The sequence below is a fragment of the Arvicanthis niloticus genome, chromosome 5, assembly GCF_011762505.2.
Source record: "Arvicanthis niloticus isolate mArvNil1 chromosome 5, mArvNil1.pat.X, whole genome shotgun sequence".
Classification (NCBI taxonomy): Eukaryota; Metazoa; Chordata; class Mammalia; order Rodentia; family Muridae; genus Arvicanthis; species Arvicanthis niloticus.
The window spans coordinates 53168389-53180584 of record NC_047662.1 but is presented as its reverse complement, the minus strand read 5'-3'; the positions used below and the strand labels follow the sequence as shown (position 1 = coordinate 53180584).

At 39.8% G+C, this 12196-nt stretch overlaps 1 protein-coding gene across 4 annotated transcripts in view; it reads left to right on the top strand.

Annotated features, from left to right (window-relative positions):
- The window catches only part of Nfia (nuclear factor I A), a 345833-nt gene that overhangs the window by 270493 nt on the left and 63144 nt on the right, over positions 1-12196 (top strand). The window lies entirely within an intron of this gene.

The following is a 12196-nucleotide window of genomic DNA, read 5'->3' as shown; positions in this document are numbered from 1 at the left end:
CTTGTTCCTATTGCAAGATGAAAATATTTATTAGTTTATTTATAAAACTCCCACAGTAGGAATATGACTAACTGTGACCACATTTGCACCCATCCATCAAATTGTCCTTTAGGTCGACTGTCTTTACAGCTGACATCAAAAAACACCCTGGAAAGTTACAGTCTTTTGTCTACTTTGACATATACTGGGAAAACTGATTTTTCTTGCATTCAGTTAGGCCCACTGAATCCATTTATGAATCTGAATCCATTTATGAATACTGCAATAGTCCTAAGAAAGGAAATATTGTACTTGAGAGGGATATACAAAGCACATGTAAAAATTCTCACTAAAAAAAAAATAAATGTGCTTTCTATGTCAAGAAACTAAATTACTTCATCCTTAGAGATACTATAGTCATTGATTTAATGTTCTCATCAGGATCCCTGATTGTTCCATGTGTGTACCCACACATGTGTATAACCACAGATGTGTATCATACATACTTACATACATATGTGCACATATATATGTAAGTTGTGTATACATATTATCTATTTATTATATATTATATATCATATATTATATATAGAAATGAAAATTTCTATCTGAATAAGCCATTAAACTAGTTTGTAGTATATCCTCTTATCATTAACATGTGTTGAGCCATCTAAACTCTAGCAGGAAATGAGAGGCATGAACCCATTTTAAGTCAGAATACTTATGTTCCAGGGAAGATACATATTTTATGTATCATGTTTATGGTCAGTTTAACATATTCAAATGCTAAATGAATGTCAGAGGAGGGGGGATGCAGAATTCCCTTCATTTGTTCATTAAAGATTTACTGCGTACATGTCTCTGTGTAGCCACTGGGGCCAATGTTTCCTGCTCTCATAGAACAGAACAGGAGAAAGGAAATGAGCAATAAGAAAAGCTGGTGTGTAGTAGGCTACTATCCCTTTGTACCAAATGAAGAGACTTGAAGGAATGGATAGCATTGAAGTCAAATCTGATTCATAGGCATGGCAGCTATTTCAAACAAAGGAAAACTGTAGTGTAATGGGGCAGTGGAGCTGGGGAAGAACAGCATGACAGCAACCAGGAAGGCTGGGGAGGCTGCCTCTGTAGACCTTCTGGTTTTCCATTGTCCTCACCAATACAAGGGGGCCATACCATTGGAGAAGGAACCTTTCCTCTCAAACTCATATTCTTTTGTGAAAATTACAGTAGAGCAGTATTTTGGGAAACTCTAAAGGGCATAAACAATATACATGTGATATGCCATATATATATATATATAATATATATATATATAATATATATAATATATGATATGATTATAATATATGATTATATAATATATGATTATAATATATGATATGTGATATGCCTTATATATATAATATATATATAATATATATATATATTATATATATATATATATATATAGAATATCAGTGTGAGGAGGATGTCCAAGGTTCATGTGTTGTGTGCTAAGGAAGTCTTCTTGAGCCCAGTGCAGTGTGGGCCATTTTAGCTGAAGTGATTAGTCATCACGTACTTGAGGTAAGTGCTAGGTAGCCACAGCATTTCACAGAAACACAGCTTGAAGCCAAGACGCACAGTAGGCCCCTTGGTATTTTTTGAATAAGGCATATCACATGTATATTGTTATACATACATATATATATATATATATATATATATATATATATATGAAAAGATAGCAGTCTAGTTTAAAAATTGAGGATTACCAAAGAGTCCTTGTTTTTGCCATAATTCAAGAAAAGTCCCAGCATCCTTGGTTCTCCTTTCTGAGAAGTTTCCTCACTAACCCCCTCCTACCCTTCAGTGGTCTGACATAGACCTTGGAGTAGGGTGATAATACTGTTCAGTTGCATCTCTGTGCTAAGAATCTCTGTGCTAAGAGTTAAGACAGGCAAACTAGGGCATTTGTTGGTTAAGATATTTTTAAGTTGAGATTTTGTCCCTTAAGGTAGATGGTGCAGTCACTGTGGGCTCTATATTCTCTTCTATTCTCCTCTGAACCATCTGGGAAGCTCTTGCCTACAATCCCCATCTGAGACAAAGACTAGTATTGTATGGCAAGGCCACGTATGAGGTGTGCAAGGCCTCATGAAGCAGGCAGTGAGTAATAGGGAGCAGCATGTGAATGTGAGGGCATCCTCAGATACCTGTGCTTCTGCAAAGTTACCACCGTCAGATTCCAGCCAATGTGTGTCCTTTCTCAGGTTCTGAGAGCACAAGATCGGGGCTCCCGGTATATGCAGTGCCTTGCTGCCAGGGTCACATGGTGTATTGACCAGGCTGCTATATTGATGCCAGCCTATAAGATTAGTGCTGCCTTTCCTAAAACTCCCCATGACAAGTAGCAGTTAGTGAGTATGAGACATCTCAGTCTCAGGCCAGAAGCCTGATCTCTTAACAAAGCTATAGTACAGCAAGTTCATTTTGCCCAACAAAAAGATAGCTCTATTTTCAACTGCAAGACTAAACTGTATTTGGGGATGTGGTGAGCCCCATTTACAAGGAATACCTTTCTGCATAAATACTGCAAAGTGAAGACAGAAAAATTGGACCTTGATAGGGAGACATGGTATCATAATGGTTGTCTTGAGATATGTAGGCTACTACAATATAATACCAAAGACTGAGTACCCTATTTACAACACAAATATAATTCTTCTTATTGCTGGAGGCTGGGAGTCCAAAGTCAAGCTGATGGCCTCTTGGTGTCTGGCAAAGGTTCACACACTGGCTTATAGGTTCTGGCTTCTCACTGTGTAGAGGGGCTAAGCAGCTCTATGGCTTCCGTTATAAGGTATCTGTGAGGGTTACACCTTCTTGATCTAATTGACTCCTAAAGGCCCCACCTTCTAATGAAGTTTCTCTTCAGATCGTAGAAACTTTTGCCTTTTACTGAACATCCCACCTTCAATAGCATCTCATTAAAATTAAGATTTCAACATATGCATTTTGAGGGGACAAAGGTCTTCTGTCTACAGAAGCAGTTAAGGACCAAAACTAGAGGATCAAATGTGCCAGTGTTTGAATCTGTGCTACCATTTATGCCAACTGTGTGGCCCTGGTGCTTTGGTTTACTGTTCTGAAATTCTCCACCTAGAAAGAAGTGCACTGTCAGAGGAGAATGTTGTCATATGTCTGCTGTCGGTTGCACAGCATCTAGAAATAAACCATGCACACAGTAGGACAACATTCTTTCATTCAGGTTAAAAAAAACATTCTCATCCTTATTGCCTTCACTCTATCAGCACCTTATCCATCCCCAAGCCCAGCTCACATACACACAGGGCATCTTTCATCCAGAATGCTCAAGACCATAAGTGTTTGGAATTAGGATTTGCAAACATTTGCACATACATCATGCAATATCTTGGGGGTGGCACCAAGATTCATTCATGGTTTATACACACACACACACACACGCATATATAAACACACACACATAATATATATCTTATACACACATTCATTCATGGTTTATACACACACATGCATATATAAACACACACATATATGTAATATATATCTTATACACACAACCTGCAGGCAATTTTATATAGTATTTTAGCACATGCAGTTAGGTATACTGTGATGAACTTGTATCCTGTCAGTGTTCAAAAAGTCTAGGACTTTGCACATTTCAACCTTGCTGCTTCAAGATTATGGGTACTCAACTTGTGCTTCTTTGGACATGAAGCCACCTTAGCTGCACCCTCCCTCCATCTCCTCCTGCTCCACAGCCTCCCTCAGCTTTACATGCCTGCACATCCTCTACCTTTGCCTTCCATTCTTAGTTAATGTTCAAGTCTGGTTCCCTCCTGAAATAAGATATCCAGAGACAAGCATCTCTCACGTATTTTACATACTTTTACATATCTTTTTTCCTCACCTAGTGGGCTTTAACATAATGAATAAATTAAAAGTAGTTAAAGTTTATGTAAATACACACTAAAAAAATTCACCCCCCCGCCCCCATCCCCCCACACACTCTGATAACTTCTCAATGCCTCAGAAGAAATAGCAAGCACATATGTAAAACCCTTTATATGCTTCATAAGGAGCATCCAAGCTGGTGAAGGACAGCCTGTCATCTAAAGAAAACTGTGTGCTGATCTAAGTAAGTCTTTGGTACGGATGCTAGGATCAGTTTTAGTTTATGTTCTTCTGACCACTTCTCTGTGTGCATTGTAAAGGTAGAGGCATGTGGTTTCCTAAGTCTAATCTCCTCTATGACAGTGGCTTTCTTTGTGGCTTTAATATATTGTTTAGGCTTACAGCCTCAGTTGGACTATCCATACCCTGGGAATAATACTTTGACACCTATTTCTCTGTATAGTCAGAATCAAGTAAAGGGGTTACATTGTATTGGAATAACCTGGAACAAGGAGTTATTAAATTTCAATGAAGTCATTTTTGTCATTGTTCACTGTTACATTTTACTGAGCACTTTAAGCTGAAGACTGAGCCTCCCAAGACTTTCTTTTACCTTACTTAAAAAGTCATAAGCATTATAATGTATCACGACAATGTAGCTTATCCATAGTAACTGAAAAGAAAACCTTTGCTCTTCACTCTGTTGCTTCAAAAGCACTGAATTTGTCTAGGGATCTAGATTCAGTTTTGATATGTGTTTCACTCACAGCCTGTTTTTAGCTGAGAAGTCTCTATACACCTTGGGTGTAGACATATAAAATGTCATCTAAATATAACACTATCTGATGAGAAACCATAAAAAGTATTTAAAACAATTCTTTAGTTAATATATTATATATATATATTACATAAATATAATAAATATTTATAAACAAATAATACATATTAAAGACCAAACCAAATTTGTCATAAATGAGATAGATATGTTTATTAATTTTCCACATATAATTAAATTTTGGTGGAGTATTTGACTCTTCAAGATATAAATCATCTTCATTATTTTTAGAGTGAATCAGTATTTTAATTTCTATCAGTGCAGAGAATGCTACCTCACACACACACACACGCACACATGTATAAACACATATATGTGTATATAATACACATATATTTAATGTTATTCCACAAATTGTTAGGAAATTTGTCCTAACTTAAAGCCAGAAGTCATTAAATTACTTTTTATATAGCTCAAGTCGGAATGTCAAACAGCAACTTTTAAAGCCAAATATTCCAATGTAATCCAAATATTTATTAATATGATACCTACATACTAAGAAACAATGGTAGAGAAACATTCTTTGTCTCCCATAATTAAACCATTTTGCTTCTGAAAGAGCAGAAGACTTTGTATGTAAAAACATTTCGATTGATGGTATTCAGGAGTCTCAGCTCTGAACTGAGGTGTCACAGTTGGCCTTCACAGATGTCGTGTGGTGTCGTGTGGTGTAGATGCCCTGTGGAATGGAAAGTACATGTGCACTCCGAACCAAGGCTACGGTAGAGTCTCATGACTGACCCAGGTGAACACTGCAGCCACACCTTGGGCTCATTGCCTGTTTGGTTTTGAGTTAATTTTTGTTTATGCAGACCTTTTAGTACTGCCAAATTTTGTACAACCCCCATATAGCCATATGACTCCCCGTGGTATCAAGGAGTGAAAAGTCTTCTTTATGATTTGGATATGGTTGGTTCCCTAAGGTTTCATGTGGTGGAACTTTGGTCCCCAGTGTTGCTGTGTGTGGGTCCTGGTACATTTAAGAGATGAAGTCTAGTACAAGGTAATTATGTCAGAAGCTCTTTCAAGAGTAAACTAATGCTGTCTCCTGGGAAAGGTCAAGGTCTGATTGGCAGAAATAGATTAATTCCTGATGGTGGGTTGGGCCTTATTCCTCACTGGTCTCTTAGGCTCTTACTTATCCATATGCAGATACCACACACAGTTAAGAACATGAGCCCTCAAGCATTTGTCTGACTCATTTTATAGTTTGTGTGTGTGTGTGTGTGTGTGTGTGTGTGTGTGTGTGTGTGTACAAAAAGCTATGGGTGTATAGGTCAGAGGGTGACTTCCAGGGACCAGTTCTCTCCTTTTACCATATAAAATTTAGATATCAAACCCAAGTCATCAAGATGGACAGCAAGAGCCTCCCTCCACCAGTTCATCCATTGTTCCAACCTTTGTCTGACTCCATTTAAGAATTATTTGCAGTAATCATCAGTGATGTTTTAAAGTTTCTTACAACTATGAGAGTGCTTGAAGCTTATCTTTCTGCCCAAGGTCTTGTGTTTTCAAAACTAATGAGAAATGACACTTCAATACTTAACACTAAGGAAAGCAACTGTGCTTTAGAGATTCATAAAGGATAGCTTCAATCTCAGGCTGGGAGGCCAGCTGCAAAGAAATGGACTCTAGGAATCATCTGGCCTAATGTGTCTCAATATGACCTAACAGTGTTTCTACAGGTATCAGAAAAATACCATTAAGTCATGACTTAAGAAAATTATAAGCCAGGCTTGGTGATATAGGCCTGTAATGTGACAAGTGGTGGAGGGAGGAGAATCTTCAAAGCTCATTAGGTTACAAAATGTGTTTAAGGCCAGCTTGGGTAACTTAGTGAGATCATATTGTAAAATTTAAAAATGGTCATGGCTATAGCTTAATAGTAGAGTGCAAGTCTCTCATGTGCAGGACATGATGGCCCAGGTTGAATCCCTGGTTTTTAAAAAAAAATCTAACTCTTACTATAATTTTGTGCTATTATGACACTAAAACCAGGAGTCAGAAGGTGTCTCTTCACAGTATGACCACCATGCTTCTCTCTGCCTTCCATCTACATTTTCAGCTAAAAGAAAGGAGATCATGAGGCAGCAGCTTATAACCATTTATAATTATTTTCTTTTCACATTTATTTACTGTGTATATGTGGGCATATTATGATATACCATGTGCACAAAGGTTACAAGACACATTGCAGAAGTTTCTTCTTCTACCACATGTGTCTCAAAAATTAAATTAGGGTCTTCAGGGCTTGGCAGCAAGCGCCTTTACCCATAGAAACATCTCACCAGCCTGCTGTTACCTTTGGTATGGTCACATGGTCAGAACTACACTGTATGGTTAGCTCTAGCTACAAGGGAGGGTCCAAAGTATAGATGTCGAATTCTAGCTGAATGTAATCAATATGTATAAAATCAGGGTTGTATGAATGAGTAGATAATGGAGTAATATATTAACAAGCAGTTCCTTATGAACTTGGTATGACTTGCAGATAGCAATCTGAGCTAGCCAGAGCCAAGACCAGAATACATCTTGTTTAGTTTCCTGTTCAGTAGTTCCTAACCTTCACTCTGCCATTGGGGGTTGGGCAAAGCTACCTCCATTTAAATCTTTAGTTTGACCTCTCACTTAATTAGTCTAAGACATGATGTGGCCATTTAGCTATTGTGATAATCGTGACTTAGCCTGTGTTATTACACTGAGTTGTTATATAGCTATCCTAAACAACTCATGTATCTTCTTTCTTCATTAGCCTTAGCCTCTGGTCCCTTGCTTCTAGCAAAGGCATGGTTTCTGTGAGGCAAAAGTCACTTCAAACATTTTTAAGCCATTCTGGCTTTTTCTAGATGTTAAAATTAACTTGAAAATTCCTGTTACCATCTGGTGACCGATTAATTTTTCCCACAAATGTTTACCAAGTGCTCACAACAAACAAGGTACTCTTGCAGCTACTGAACAGAGGGAGCAAGTGAAGCCTGACACCGATCCCCAGAGTACTGACCGATTGGCAGCTGAGGGAAGAGAAGAGCTAGCAGTTGTATGGTGGTCTGATCAATCCTAATCTGAAAGTCTGAAATCAAAAATGCTCAAAGTATGGGCTATGAGCACAGATGAGACACAGCCTGGGCATCACATCGGTGCTCAGTATTTGGTACGTTTTGAATTTCACACTCTCAGGTTAGGGTTTTTTCATTGGTAAATATATACAGATATTCTCAAATCTAAAATAAAACCCAAACTCAGAAACGCACAGTGCCAAGCATTTCAGAAAACGGACTTGACCTACACCGTGCTAGGAGAGGCACCAGATGCCAGGCAAGACAAAGAAAGGCATCCTCATGGGGAAATACCATGGCATTTGGCATTGTCGGAGTACAAACAAGCATGATGCTTAAACCCATCTCAAACCTTTTGCCATCTGTTTATCAGTATGCAAAATAGGCAGCAACCAAAAACAAATAGTTTTGTTAGACAACTAGGTAGTATGAAATTAAAATGAAGTGATTGCAGGTGTGGCTAAACTGCTACATCTGTGTGTTTGTGTGTGTGTGTGTGTGTGTGTGTGTGTGTGTGTGTGTGTGTGTGTGAGAGAGAGAGAGAGAGAGAGAGAGAGAGAGAGAGAAAGAGAGTAGTTTAGATACCAAACGATTCTGAAAATATTCATAACATATACCAAAACAATAGTCACATAAAACAAAGCTTTCAAAGAGTCATGATAGTCCTTTTGGGGGGAGGTCATCAAAACTTTACATGCTCTACAAGCTTCCTAAGTCCATGATCTTCCTGCTCTTGGTGATGAAACATCCGAGTAGCTAAAGTCAACTATATCTCCTACTTTGGCCAAGAAAAATACACTGCAGAGAATTATTATTATGAAGACCATCTTCCTAGAACTCAAGGTCACTATGAATGGCTGGAGGAGTATGGGTTTGTAACATGCAGACAGTAAGAAGGTGACAGGGAAGAAGAGATTAATATGAAGGCAGCAGTTTCAAAAATGGCAGCTACCATGCTTTTCTGCTCATCCCCAAATCCCTCCACCTCATGACTTGCACAGGAGCACTCAAGAAATATTCCTCAAATAAATGAATGAATGCATACATCTGGTTGAAACAGAAAGTTTCAATGGGACCTAATGGGAAGTCCTTCCCGCCCTGTTTGGTAATAATAATAATTTATCAATAATGTTCAAAAACATGTATTTTGAAACATTTATCTCAGTGCCTAGAATGTGCAGGTATTCAATATTTGTATCTATTTGGTTTCAATTTAGAATTTCTACCTTGGAACTGGAAAGATGGCTCAGAGGTTAAGAGCACAGTTGCTCTTCCAGAGGACCCTGGATGAATTCCCAGCACCCACATGGCAGGTCACAACTCTCTGTAACTGCAGTTCCAGGAGATCTGACACCCTCATACAGAATACATGCAAGCAAAACACCACTGCAAATTTAAAAAAAAAAAAAAAAATTCTACCTTAGGAAAAATTAGCTCAAATGTTTGGATCCCTTTAAAAAGGCACATTTTTACCTATAGTGCTGTGTTTCCATCTACTGACAAGCTGGAAGGAGAGACATACCCTGGGGCCCCATCACTGTATTCATGACCATGCACTGTTGGCACAGGCCCCCCCAAGGGATAGTTTCTCAGGCTTTCCCCTGTCATCTGCAAACTTCTTGGCTGTTTAGGAAAAGCTTCATGAGCTTAGCTGTGGACCAGTTAGCTGATGCTCAACTGAATCTAATTTGTTTCTCCTGGGTTAGTGCAATTGAATCATCTCAAGAAAATGAGAAGTAATTAAGTACCTGTTGCAAACACGGTGCCGACATCCCCTGCCAGCAGACAGACGCATGGTGTTTATTTATTATTGGAGTTTGTCATCTGGGAAAACATGACATCGCCCTTCTCCAGGAGGAATTACTCCAGTTGCTTTGCAAATCCAAGCATCACAGACCTAATGGGCTCCACTCTGGAGCATGGGCAAGACAGGAAAGATTTGGGAACACAAAGTGAGCACATGTGCAGTGCCCAGCTTCACCGGGAAACCTCGACCAGGGGCCTGGAAGTTACTGGACAACAGAGAGGAAATGCAGCATTTTAGCAAAGTCTCCTTAAGTATCAGTTCAGGAAATTATTAAATTCATTAGCCAGATACTTACAACCAGCTATTACTGCCCAGCCAAAGGAAAAACCAGAGCCAGCAAATGTTTTAAAACTACAGCTAAACAAAAGTCAGGAAGCGTGTAATTAAAACTGTACCTTTATTGTATTGTAAAGAGTTTCACTGTGACATGGAAAATATTTAAAGGAGAAGGCTGTTTAGCTAATTTGTCTGCAAGTGAGCTGCAGAGTGGAGAACCATCCTAAATTAACTGTAAGGCCACCCACCGAGAGAACCCCATAAAGGGCCAGGGCAGCTCAGCTTGGTTTTGTGTAACTGTTCAATAATTACCAGATAAATGCATAATTCAAAGCTCTATTACACTAATAATTTGTATGAAGATAGATGTGTGGGACACCCTGCTGGGTTAATTTGTCATCCTGCAGAAAACTTTAAAGAGAGCTCCTCTGTAGTGGGATCATGTTAATATGCTGTCCAGGGAGGACAGGTTAGAGCAGGGGACCCCTTGGCTCCTTAATCTTTTCAAGAGGCACAAAAGCCCCTGAATGGAGGCTAAGGAGAATGGGGTGATTAGCTTAGTGGTCCCCACATCCAGGCTCATTCCGACAAAGGAAGTTGCTTCCACATATGCCTGTGGCGGGGGCTATGGGACCAAATGAGAGAAGGAGGGATTCACGGAGCCATGTCCATATATAAGTGGTAGCCCCCTCACCGATACCAGACGCATCAACTGTAACTAGTTTTATAATCAAATAAGTCCCGGAGCAGTTCTTTCTTCCTCATTTAGCTTAATCGTACATTGATTCCATGCCTAAGAATCATTCATTACTAATTTTCTTTTTTCAGCACAAAAACAAAAATTTGAAATTGAACCTGTATCTTCTCTTTATGTGAAATTGTCTCTCCCTGTTCTCTTCCCCCCAACCCCTTTCCCTTTCTCTGCCTTCCCCCAACTGCTGTTTCGAATATGAAGCTCACATTTAGGCATCAGTGCAGGCTTGAGGCTCCCCTATTGACAGAATCATAAATCATGTTCAAGTTAAGTGCATTGCATTGCCTGGAGCTGAGCTTCTGCAGTGTTTAAGTAGTCCAGCCTATCACGCACGGAGCAAGGGAACACACTCTGGAGGACTGTGCTGTCCTGTCCAAAGGGCTGCAAGAACACTGAGAGTCACTCTTCAGGGCTTCATCCTTTGTGTTGGGAGTGTTGGTGCAGTTGATCACCCACACGCACTCACGTGCTTTTTAACGTTATAGTTCCACAGAAAATTTACATTAGTCATTTGCCATTTCTTTATAGTAAATGTCAGTTGCTCTCTGCAGCTCCCCCCAAAACTTCTGTTTTCTTATGTGAAAAGCATGTGTGAGACCATCAGAGCTCCCTGGTTCTCCTTCAATAAGAGGCCTGGAACAGAAAGTCTAAAAGGAAATAAACCGGTTATTTGACCTCCAAAAAAGTAATTTAAACAGAAGCAGGGAGTGACTAGCAAGGAGCTATGCCTGGCAGTGTACTCGGCCACAATAGAATTCAAGTTCTTCCCAGCCATGTGGGCTCCATTTAAGCCTGTGGAAGTCATTTGTCCTCAGTGGGCCTTTGTTTTCCCACTTTTACATAATTGGAAAGTATTGGTGTGAGGAGAGTGAATTGCCCTGTGCTGTAAGGAGGGACTTGGACTGCAGTGTGTGTCCAGTAAGTAGCATTTTTTTTCTCTCAGACTCCTCCTTGCCTAAGAGCCTCCTTTGCTCTGTGTTTGTTTTCTTGAAATGGGCTCACATCCTCTCGCTCCTGACTTGCCTGCCACTCCTGATGATCTAGAAGTAACCTAGAGCAAGCTGGAAATGAAAAATGGTCTTGGGGAAGTGAACAGACCTGGGTTCCCTGTGCCCCACAACCCCCAACACACATAGCCACACAGTATTGTGTGGTAGAAGAGTGGACTCCTCAGAAGAGCAGGTAGCCTGTCCCTTGATGGCAGAGACTTCACCTAGAGGAGCCCTCTTTATCTATGGCTCTCACTAGAGGGGGAGGTATCTTTGTTAATTGGGGTCTGCGGCATACACAGTCAATTCAGCAAATAATCGCCAAGCCTTTGTCTGCCACGAACAATAGAGGCCCAAATGGTCAAGCTCAAAAGGCCATCCCTGCCCGTCTACCTAGTAGAACAGACATCACTGCAACTGTGGTAATATAAGTGATGAGGTGATAAATAACCAGAGGACAGTACCAGCACTATTTGAGTGGTCGGTGGAGATTTTAGGCTATGATTATCAGGTTCCTTGGGCACCTTCTGTTGATATAGTTAGAAAACCTTGCCATTCTTAGGGAATGTCACTAGATCT